General features: G+C 41.7%; 1 pseudogene; it reads left to right on the top strand.

The window, feature by feature from the left end:
• The window catches only part of LOC105308550, a 45,360-nt pseudogene that overhangs the window by 21,894 nt on the left and 11,912 nt on the right, over positions 1-11,554 (top strand).

The raw sequence follows: 11,554 nt of genomic DNA, 5'->3' as shown, positions 1-11,554 counted from the left end.
ACTACTGTGTAATATTCCTCTATGTGACAATATTGCACTATTCCTCTACTCATCACTGATGGGCATTGGACTTCTTTCCAGGTTTTCATTATCGGGAACCAGACTGTTATTAATATTCATGTACATGTCTCAACTGAATCAGATTTCATTTAAAATGAAAGAAGTAATCTCTACCTATTTTATAAAGCTTATTGAATATGTGCAAAAGTTTCTAATAGGTATAAACCTAGAAGCAAGTTGAACTATTAGCTCACAGGTGTGTGTATGAATGTTCAAATCAGGATATAATGCCAACCTATTTTCCAAAGTCACTGTACCAGTTCATACTCCCACCAGCAATGTTGGAAGATCCTGTGAATCCAAAGCCTCTTCAACCCCTTGATATTGTCAAACTTTTTAATTTGAGGCCAAGCAAATGGGTGTAAAAGGACATCTCAATGTGGCCTTGATTTATATTTCCATAATTACTGAAGAGCATAACTATCGCTTCATGTGTTCATTAGATATTTCTATTTCCTCTCTTCAGTGCTTCACTGTCTCAGCCTGAATGTTCCCACCACAAAGAGAATTTCCCTAACCACTCACCACGTAAAGGTTGCCACTCTCTAATACAGCACCCTGTTTCCTTTGTGAACTCTACCACTACCTGAAATTATCTAGTTTGTTTGCTGATATATTGTCTATTTCCCTCAAGTAAAATATAAGTGCCAAGGATTTGGGTTGCCTTGTGCATTCATCCATCTCCATTGCCTAGAACAGTGCTGAGTCCAGAGAAGGTGGATGAATATGTGGTGACAGAGATATGTAACTGATTAAGAGTTGTATTCTAGAGTCAGATGCGCTGAGTTTTAATATCAGCTCCTCACTTACTAGTTGTGTCATCATGAACTAATTACTTAAAATATATGTTCCCGAGTTGTCTCATATGTAAAAAAGAGGTACTAGTATTCCTTGTTTCATGGGGTTGTTATGAGGTTTAAATGAGTTAATACTTGTTAAGTTCTTAGAACATTACCAAAACATACCAAGTGCTCAATAAATGTCCATTATTATTATTAATGTGTGATTTTTATTACTACTCCATGGCTTGAGCGCACAAGGCACCAAACCAGCCTGGACCCAATGAACTTCCTCCTATCCCACACCTCTACATCCTGCTGGTTTCCCACAGCCTAGAGGAAAGTAGAGGGGAACTTGGTGAAAATGGAGGGGGGAGCAGTTTATTTTCAGGAGAATGGTCTGGTCATCCCACACAAGAAGTCAAAAAAACAGCACAGAGTAGGTGCTCAACAATTCTTGATGGATAAATGGTCCATAAACCATCAATTCATATACCCTATAACCCTAGCACTACATTACACACAAGTCAGGACAATCTCCCCTCTCCATTTATTCTGGCTTATGTCATCAAAGAGGGAAAAGAAAAACATATTTTCAAAGATGGTAAAGAAAAATAAATAGGCTAGATAAGGAGAGAGGGGAACAGAAAGCTGAGGTAAGGGAGGAAGGGTGGAAGGCAAAGGGATTGGGGGAGGGAGATTTCAGATCGCACTGTGGCAATGGCCTCTAACGTAGAACATTAAAATGCTGAAAATAAAAACAAAAGGGAGTCCCTCCACCAACCACCCTCCCAAGGAAATTTTTCTTTTTAAAGTATGAATAGGGACAGGGAAAATGTAGACAAGAGAGGTGAAGAAGGGAGAAGGGGCCAGGAGTGGGGAAGGGGAGGAGGGGAACCCCAAGGCAAACTTCATTTCCCCATCATGCCTGAGGGAGAATTGTCTCCATCAAATCTGTAGCCCCCAATCAATGACACCTTAGATGCTAGCTTACCTGATTCTGCAACCAGGAGCCCCACTCCATTTGGAGCCTTCCTTGCCCCAAAGCGGGAAACGCGGCCTTGGTTAAATGCGCTAGGAGGTGAAGCCGAAGTGAGATTCCAGTGAGAATTCCGGCAGGTTCACTGGGAGAAACTGTTTCCATCTGAGAAAGATCGGGAGTCCTGGCCAGGGACCAGCTGCCTCTCTGGGTGTCAAATTCCGTGACAGCTCACCGCCCAGCAAAGCGCCGCGTCCCTCTCTCCTCCCCTGCTCCGGGGCTCCGAGCACCCGCAGGGGAGTCCGGGTGCGCTGGGGGCCCGGCCGCGGGCGGGCGCGGCGGGGCGAGCCGGGTCCCCGCTGCGCTGCCCGCTGGCAGCAGGTCAGGGTCCACCTTCAGAGAACCCAGCTACTTGCCTGTCCTTGCTTCAGCACCGACTGTGCTAAATACAGAAGCTGGTGGCAGGATGCCTTGCCGGGACTGGGGACTCCCTCCTTCTCCAGTCCTTGGCTGGCGGGGACGAGCCTGGCGGGGACCCGAAATGCTCAGGGTATTGCAGACCTTGAGACTACCGAGGGGTGTGCATGCGCCAAAAATAACCCCCCATCAACCCCCCCACACACACACACACACACGCACACGCACGGTTTCCCCTTGATCATCCCTCCCGAGGAAAGTAACTGCAAAAAGCAGCACGCGGGAGGGAACCCTGTGCTGAAATATGAAAGCCAACACTATTCCCAAGACCAAATTTGGGTATGGTTTTAACTTTAAGGTTTGGATTTACGCCGCTTTAAAAAAAAAAAAAAAAAAAAGACATGGACCAAATTCCTTCGTGTGTGTGTGTGTGTGTGTGTGCGCGCGCGTGTGTGTGTGTGTGTAAGGTCGAATTTCAGGTGTTAACCAGAGCTTCAAAGGAACGACAGGGAGGGAGTGAAATCACAGGTGGTGGTTTTCCCACTCCAAGGTTAGAAACCCGTCTTCATTTCCAGCGTGTTCGCCATCACACCCTCCCCCCGCTGACGCTGCTGCCTGGAGCCGCGAGGCGGCGCGGGGGTTAACCCCGCCCTGGCGCCCGCCCTCCGCGCCGGCATCCCCGGGCCCAGAACGCGCAGCGGCGGGCGGAGGGAGAGCAGGGAATCTCCCGCCCGCTCCCCCTCCGCAAGGCGCTTCCCGCCCCGTTCTATTTATAGCTCCACTGCCAGCTGCTGCAGGGAACTCACCAGCCGCGCTGAGCATTTCGGTTCCGAGAGCCTTCCAGAGATAGGGGATATACATAAATTCAGAGAATGGCGCAAATGTTTCTAGCCTTCTGGATTTTGATTGCTACTCTTCACCCTGTGTTTCATATATTCCATTTCTGAGTTTAAAAAGAGAAAGAGAGAGAAAGCCAAGAGGATTTTGAGACAGGTGAAATGCAGGCAGGCAGTTTGTCATGCTGGAGCCTTTTGTCATCAGATGCCCTGGGGGACGGAGGGTGGGTGGAGGGAAGGTCGTCCTTCGATTTTACTGGCTTCTAGCTCTTTTTATATTTTCTGCAACACTTAACTTGTTTGGATTTTTGTCAGACACATGGTCAAAAGAGGTAAAAAGCTACTTCAAGAGGAATGAAAAATCACATCCTCTGTCAACTGCCTACTTACTGGGGGATCTGAGGGATGTCTGTCAGTATAATACACACATCTGGGTGGTCTCTGTCAAATCTCACACAAACACCCCATCTAAAAAAAATTTTTAAATTAATAAAAAAAAAAAAAAACAGGCTAATTATGGTGTCACATATGGGTTCCGGGCCCCAATGGATCCCGGTGACACAGGAGAAAATAACATCTACTGCCCTGTATATATGCAGTATAAAATAATGCATACTGCACCAGTGCTAAACTGATACATGGCTTCCAAGTACTTCTTCCTGAACCAGTTCTTGAGCACTCGTGTTAGGCAAAGCCCCTGAAGGACTCCTGAGTGCTACAGAGTGCTACAGAGGAACATCAACAGCATCTGCCTTCACAGAACTTAGCCAATAGGTATGGAAGAAGATCCAGACTCCACCGAGGTCACGCCTGCATGTCTGAGGTGGGGGTGCGAAATCCATCCACCTCTGCCCCTCCTTCCCTGTCTTACACCTTACTCTCAGGGTTTTTCTTCATGATAAGTCTAATAACATGTGGAATCTACAGAAACAGAACAAACAAACTAAACAAAACAGAAACATATTCAAAGACACAGAGAACAAACTGAGTGGTTCCCTTTTCATTGGACTAAAGCAGATCCCCCAAGGCATTCCGTATATACGGGAAGCCCCTGGCCACTGACCCTGCATTTTCTTCTTCCAGGAAAAGAAAACATTCCCTCCAAAGGCCTTCGAAAAGTCCTGCTGCTAATCTGTATAAGTCTCACTCTGACACCCAGGGTAAAGAATCACCTGCTGCTAAGGGTTCACTGCTGTCCTGAAGATAATATTTTGATATATGTATGACAAGTTCTTTAAACATAAAAGCACTTGGAAGTTTTTAAAGGGACTATGAAGGGGAAGTATTTCTACTTAACTAAAACCCCAAAGCTCAGTACAGTTTTGTATAGTGTCTAATTTCTCCTCCTAAAAATTGAGCTCTAGATGGTAGGAACTGGATCCTATAAGAGTACTGCTCTGACAGAGAAGACCAGTTATTTGACCTCAGTGTCCATCCTCCCTCTCTTTAGAAGAGAACGGAGTTTTAGACTTGTAGCCAGATGTGGTCTGCATATTCTTGCCAATGAACTATAAAATAAAAAGCATCACGTAGAAGCTTCTCAGAAACCTCCCGCAAGATACCTGGCAGTGGTGGCTTTTTTGTGTCAATTTAGCTAAGCTGAAATAATATTTCTCAGAACCCCCTTCCCTGTATGGATCTGCACTGGGATCGGCTAGGACAAATTTGCACAAAGTTTGGAAGGTGGAAGTGAAGCAGCAGCTCTGTTTATAGTAGGAAGGTCAGTGTTAAGTCAGGTGTTGTTGCAGCTTATGCATCTTATCAAGAATCTACTGGCTCTTTTTGTCAGCATGACATCGCAGCTGGGTCTGCAGCAATTCCTGCTGGATTCTGCTGTTTTTCTAGCTTCTGAAGAAAATTCATGTAAGCTCCATGACAAAGGGTGCCAGTTTTTCCTACAGGTTACCAGCATCACCAGAATTGGAGATTTGGAGGTGGTTAGAGATTAGTGCAGGTTTTACTTTGTCCTCGGGGGTTCCAGGGTGTCCTTGTTCTTTCTCACATCATTTCCATATCAGCCAGGATTTGGCCAGAAAGACTGAACCAAGTAGGAGATATATATTAAGGGAATTATTGCAAAGAACTGGTTTACACCGGAAGCTGGCTAGGCAAGTCTACAAACTGTCAGGCCATCAAGAAGGGACCCTCTAAGGCACAAGGTGAAGTTGCAGTCCAAAGGTGGAATTTCATCTGCTGGGAAGCCTCACTTCTGCCTTTCAACTGATTGAATCAGTCATAACCAGATTATCAAGGATAATCTTTCTTACTTAAAAAGTAAACTGATTATAGACTTTAGTCACATCTATAAAACATCTTCACAGCAAGTAATTGAATGACTGAGGATGATAGCCTAGCTAAGTTGACACATAAAACTAACCATGAAAACATCCATCTTTCCTTCTAAATAGCCTGTCCTGCTGTCTCTGGGCTCAGCACTATACACAGAACCAACACGGAACATAAACAGTTTAAACTATACCCACAGTTTGGAAGGTCAAGTTCCTAAAATAAATCTATTATTCTACTCCACTCTTAGCAAACCTGCTTTTCTGATCACATGCTATCTGATACTGATACAGTGACACTTATACTTTGCTGCTCTCTTCTCTTTCCACTATCCTGCTCTCTACAATAGAGATATGATGGCTAGATGAGCAAACTTTAACAGGAGGACGAGGGCCACACTCCAGGAATGGTGGAGAGGTGAGCTGCTAGTGTCTGAGTCATGAACACTGCAGAGCTACCATACCACTCCTGAGTGGCCTGTCTCTGTATTTCCTTTACATGAGAGAGAAATCAATTTCTAATTTTTGAAGCCACAGTTCTGTTGGTATTTACTGTTTCTTGTACCAAACCCATTTCTGATTGATGTAAGTTTTATGTCTTATATACAGAAATGCATTATAAGTAAATATCAATTGGAAGACTCAAGAGTTAGAGCATAATGAATTAGGGTGGGAGAAAAATCCATTGAATTATTTCATTTATTTCTTTTCACCTAATTTTCAGAGGACATCTGCTTCAAATAACCTTGCATTTGAAAAAGGCAGCCAGCCACTCACTGTGAATACTCAAGCCAAGTTCCTTTAATTTTCTGGGCCTCACTTGTCACTTAAAATGAGAAGTTTGGACCAGGTGGTTCCCAGTATACTTACAGATCTGAAATGTGTAATATCAACTGAGAACATTGGGAGCACCAAGATGCTGGACTGCCATAACTGGTTTCTCTGAGTTACACGTAGGTAATATCATAGTCAGATGCATTGGCCCTACCATTTATTAATCATGACACTGAGCAACTTCTCTATGCCTTGGTTTACTTATATCTAAAATAGGTATAATTGTATTAACTATACAATTGAGATAGTGTGAGGATGAAATTATCAAGTACACGTAAAGCATTTAGACTAGCACCTAGCATGTAGTTTTAAGTTTTAAATAAGTATAAGCTACAATTATTACTTATCTTTCGGTTCAGTGTGGGCAAAGTTGGGATCAAGAAAAAAAGAAACAGTGGATAAAAATATAGATAATGGAGTTTTGTGGCTTCCCTCTACAAACGCAGCAGAAATTAAAAGAAGTTAGTGGGTATAATACTAAATATGCCCATTCCTTTTCACATTTACAGAGCCATCTGCTAAATGGTTCAGTGCCTCCGGTGACAGTCACTGTGCACACTTACAGTAACTTCATGAGTCAATGAGTTAAAAAATACTCCTAAAAGTGACATTTTCTTGGCATCTTCTTTAACATTTTTATAGGTTACCATTCTGATTGGAAAATCACAGTTCATGAACTGGTTTTTCTGAATTGAAAATAAAAGTGTTTAATCAGACAGAATTTACTGAGTTTGTTATTGGCAGGACTTGAATCGCTAATCTGTTCTCTGTTTAATCAATAAGTCTGAAATTGTTTTTCATACCAGACATGGATGTAACACCTGTACCATTCATTTATTCATTCAACAAATATTTACTGAGAGCTTATGTTGTGTCTAGGATGTATCAGTGATCAAAATGCAAAGAATCCCAGTCTTGTACAATCTGTAATCTATATTATAAAGAAGGCATGGAGTAGATATGGATAATTCATATAAAACAACTCACATAGGTTTTCTTGAAACAAAAGTTCCAACCTGATTGTTAAAATTTTGTATTAATGCATCCTTACTTTCTGTCAAACTTTATTACTGTCTTGGCAACAGCTCAGTCAACCTGACTTCCTTGAAGACTAGCATAGGAGAAGAAAGCTGGTTATCTACTATTTTTCTTGAGACTCCACCATTGAGCAGCTAACATAGATAAACACCCCTGAAGGCATAGCCATGTGTCTCTTTGGGGCATAATCTGACTCGTGATTGCTCCATCATCAGCATTACCACAGCCATTGTTTCCTCAGGGGTTAGACTATTCTGACCAAGAAGACAGAAAGCCAGAAAAACTTCTCTGGAGTACAAAAATAAATTGTGAAATAACCACCATCCAAGCTCAATTTTTTTCATCCATGCATTCTCTTCCTAAATTCTTACATTCACTCCATGGTTATAATAACCATTTGTGTGTTGTTAACTCCCTAATTTATCCTCAAGCCATACTTGTTTTCTGATATACAGACATATATCTGACCAGCAACTTGATAATATCTGATGTTTCAGGCACGACAGATATATAATTAACCTTATATGATTGACTCTACATGCTCCCCATTTTTGCCCCTCCTGCACACAAGCACACAGCACTGTGTTATTCGTTTTACCTCTTTGATAGCTCTTGAATCCATATGCTCTTTTCCCCACTGTAATTTGTTGGATCCAAGCCAAGATCAACTTTTTCTTAGACAATTTAAATAACCTTCTCACTGGTTTCCCTGCTTCCATTCTTCCCCTGTAATAATCCATTCTCCATTTAGTAACTACATTTTATCTTGTCATTTCCTTCCATTTTTACTAAGAAAAAATTTCCTTCATACAGCCTATGAGCCCTGCACGATCTGGCCCTATTCTAAATCTCTGGTTTCATCTCACACCAATTGCTTTCTCATGTCCCAAAATACTGAATTTCCTTTAGCTCCTTGCAAAAGTCTCAGATTTTTTTGTTTGTTTTTTTGCCTTTTTGCCTCTGAGAATTTCTCCCAAATTTTTCCCTCTGTTTGAAATGATTTAGCTTATCATTTCCAACAGCTTGATCTTGAAAAATCCTTCAGGTGTTAGCTTCAATCGTGTCCTCCAGAAACACTCCTCTGATTCCTCCAGATTAGAATTATGCTAACAACTATAGAGTCTATGGCACTATCCCACTTTTCTACTTAGTACAGCTTTTCTGCTACAATGCATATTTCTGCAATTATATTGATAATAAGCTCATATGTCATCAGTAAATAGAGGATAATAGTGTATTGTTGGGTCATATATTTTTCTCTTCAGCATATTAATGTTTTATACAAATAAAAGCAGTTGAAAACAAACTACACTAATATAGCAAAGTACAACAAGGCACAGAGAAATATAAAGCTGTATAGGAAACCCATTCAGTAACATCCTTCTTGGGTTAAGTTTACCCACGTGATCTCTCTTGGAAGCGCTTATTACATGGTTCTCCCCAACTCTGTACATTTTTCTCTTGGTTCTATAACTCATCAGCTTCAACTTTTCCTTATACCAATTCCATCAAGCCATGCTTACCTTTTAATTTTCTAAAATAAAGGCTTATATTTATTATAAAGTTTGCCTTTTAACTGCACAAGAATTTTTACCAGAATTGTAATTGCTTTTTTCGGCCCTCTGGTTATAGAGTTGCACAGGTTTTAAGTGATTGGGAGGAAGCGATGAATTTTAATGTTTAACTAAAATTGTTCTTATGCTCTTACAGTGGATAATACTAAAGTACACCAGTGTCCAGATATTCTCTAATTCTGATTTAAAAAAAAAAAAAAAAAGATCATTTTTTGCTACCACCTTGCCAATGTGAAGCTTTCTAACTCTCTTGCCCTGGAGCCACATGTGGGGTCTCCCTCTGCCTGAGTCCCTGAGCAACAATAATGAGCAGAGCCCCATTGCAGACTCATTTTGGACATAAATATTTGCTGTTTTAAGGCCTTGAGATTTTTCATAGACTAACCTGATTAATTCATAGTTTGGTATGAGGAGTAAGATGATGCCATAACAAAATCTTAAAATATGTGATATTGGCTTATGTAATTGTTCTATGGGCAACATAATGGAAGTTATAAAAGTAGTGTCCATGTTACACATAAAAAAACACTTGATGACACTGTTGCTTGCAAAAACTTGGGGGTATACTATATACTAATGAACAAGTAGCAATGCAAAATTAGTGATGAGGAAGTCTGGGAAGAGTTATGTGAATAGATCTCTCTGAATGGGCAAAAAATGTGAAGCTATTTGTATGCCATGTGACTCTTCACCAAAGTGTGACCTCAACAGAGAAGGATTTTAATAATAAGTAAATTAGATTACTGGTTCTGTGGATACCAGAGAGTCTCTTTTCCCAGCCACCTCTGTCATCCAATGGGCTCATGAACAAAGTAGCCATGGTAGTAGTGACAGAGGTTATGCATAGGCTCAGCAACACGGACTTCCACTCACCAAGGTTGACAAAGCAATAGCCCCTGCTGAGTGCCCAATCTGCCAGCAGCAAGAACAACACTGAGTCAGCATTGCCTGGGATGATCTGTCACCTATCTGATGGCAGGTTGATTACACTGAACCACTTCCTACATTTTCTTCTTACTAAAAGAGACAGTTACTCCGGATATGGATGTCTTCCCTACATGCAATGCTTCTGCCAAAACTATTACCCATGGACTTACACGATGCCTTATCCACTGTCATGGTTATGCCATACAGCACTGCTTTTGATCAAGGAACTCACTTCACAGCAAATGAAGTGAGGCAATGGACCAAGGCTCACAGAATTCACTGGTATCATTACATTTTCCACCATCCTAAAAGAGCAGGTATGATAGAGCCGTGGAATAGACCTTTGAAGACTAAGCTGCAGTGCCAGCTAAGTGGCAAAAAACTCACCCAAATTATGTTCTATGTTTTGTGGGAAGTTTAAGTTAAAAGTGATGAACTTGGTTATTTAGCTGAGATTTTTAAGCAAACTGTGGAAAGTACAGCCTAGTTTCTTCTAATTTCTTATGGTAAAATGTGAGAGGAGAAAGAGATAAACTGCAGTAATTGTTACCAGTAGGGACACTACCATTTGGAGGAAAGGGGACAGAGGTGGAATGAAATGAAGGAAGGCTGTTGGAATTCTGGGATTCTACAGGATGGGACAATAGAGCTGACGGGCTGCCAACATGCATTATCATTCAAGAGACGAATGATTTCAAGTGTGATTCAAACATCAGCAGGGCTGCCACTGTCACCACATACTTAGGGAGCAGGGCCAGCTACTCTTTGGCTTCAAAGGCCAAGGCTGTCTCCTTCTGGGCCAGGCTGCTAGCATGCAGTGCCTTGGGGGCAAGGCTATTACACAGACCCTTGCAGGAGGGTGGCACTGCCACCCAGAATCATGTCCCAGAGGGCCTGGAGAGCAGAGAGGATGGAGCCAAAAAGGATTATTCTTGAGCCTCAAGATCTAATAGAGATTAAAAAAAGACATGATGGAGTTAGCTCTGCTAGGTGTTGAACTTGCTTGGGACATGTCGCCTTTTTTGTCTTTCTAATCATTCCCTTTTAAAATGAGAACGTCTGTCCTATGTCTGTTCACCATTATAATTTGGAAGTATATAACTCAACTGGTTTCACAGATTTACAGCTGGAGAGGAATTTTGCCTCAGGATGAATTATACCTTGAGTCTCACCCACACTTGATTTAGGTGAGGCTTTGGACTTAGAGCTGCTGCTGGAACAAGTTAAGAATCTGGGGACTGTTGGGACAGGTGAATGTTTTTGCTTGTGAAAAGGACATGAATCTTGGGAGGCCAGAGAGTAGAATGTTATGTACTGAACTATGTCCCCCCAAATTCCTATTGAAGCTTTAATGTCCAATATGACTATATGTGGATATATGGCCTATAAAAAGATAATTAAAGTTAAACGGGGTCATAAGTGTAAGGTTCTAATCCAATATGACTGGTGTCCTTATGAAGAGAGAGAGAGAAAACCAGGGACCAATGCACAGAGGAAAAACCATGTGAGGACATAGCAAAAAGACTGCTGTCTGCAAGCCAAGAAGGGAGGCCAGAGGAGAAATTAATCCTGCTAGCACCTTATCTTGGTCATCCAGCTTCCAGAACTGTGAGAAAGCATTTCTTTATTATTATTTAAGGCACCCAGTGTATGATATTTTGTTATGGCAGGCCTAGAAGACTAATTCAGGCCACATTTGACAAGGTAAAATAAATAAGAATTGAGCTCAAATAGGAATTGGCTGGTTTTCAAGCAAAAGTGGAACAAAGTAGAAAGAACACAAAATATTCAGTCTTGCAGAGTTAAAGGGCAATTCTTTCTTTAC

This window comes from Pteropus vampyrus, unplaced genomic scaffold, assembly GCF_000151845.1.
Source record: "Pteropus vampyrus isolate Shadow unplaced genomic scaffold, Pvam_2.0 Scaffold590, whole genome shotgun sequence".
NCBI classification, from domain to species: Eukaryota; Metazoa; Chordata; class Mammalia; order Chiroptera; family Pteropodidae; genus Pteropus; species Pteropus vampyrus.
Note: the sequence above shows the minus strand (reverse complement) of the source record. Positions and strands in the feature narration are given on the sequence as shown.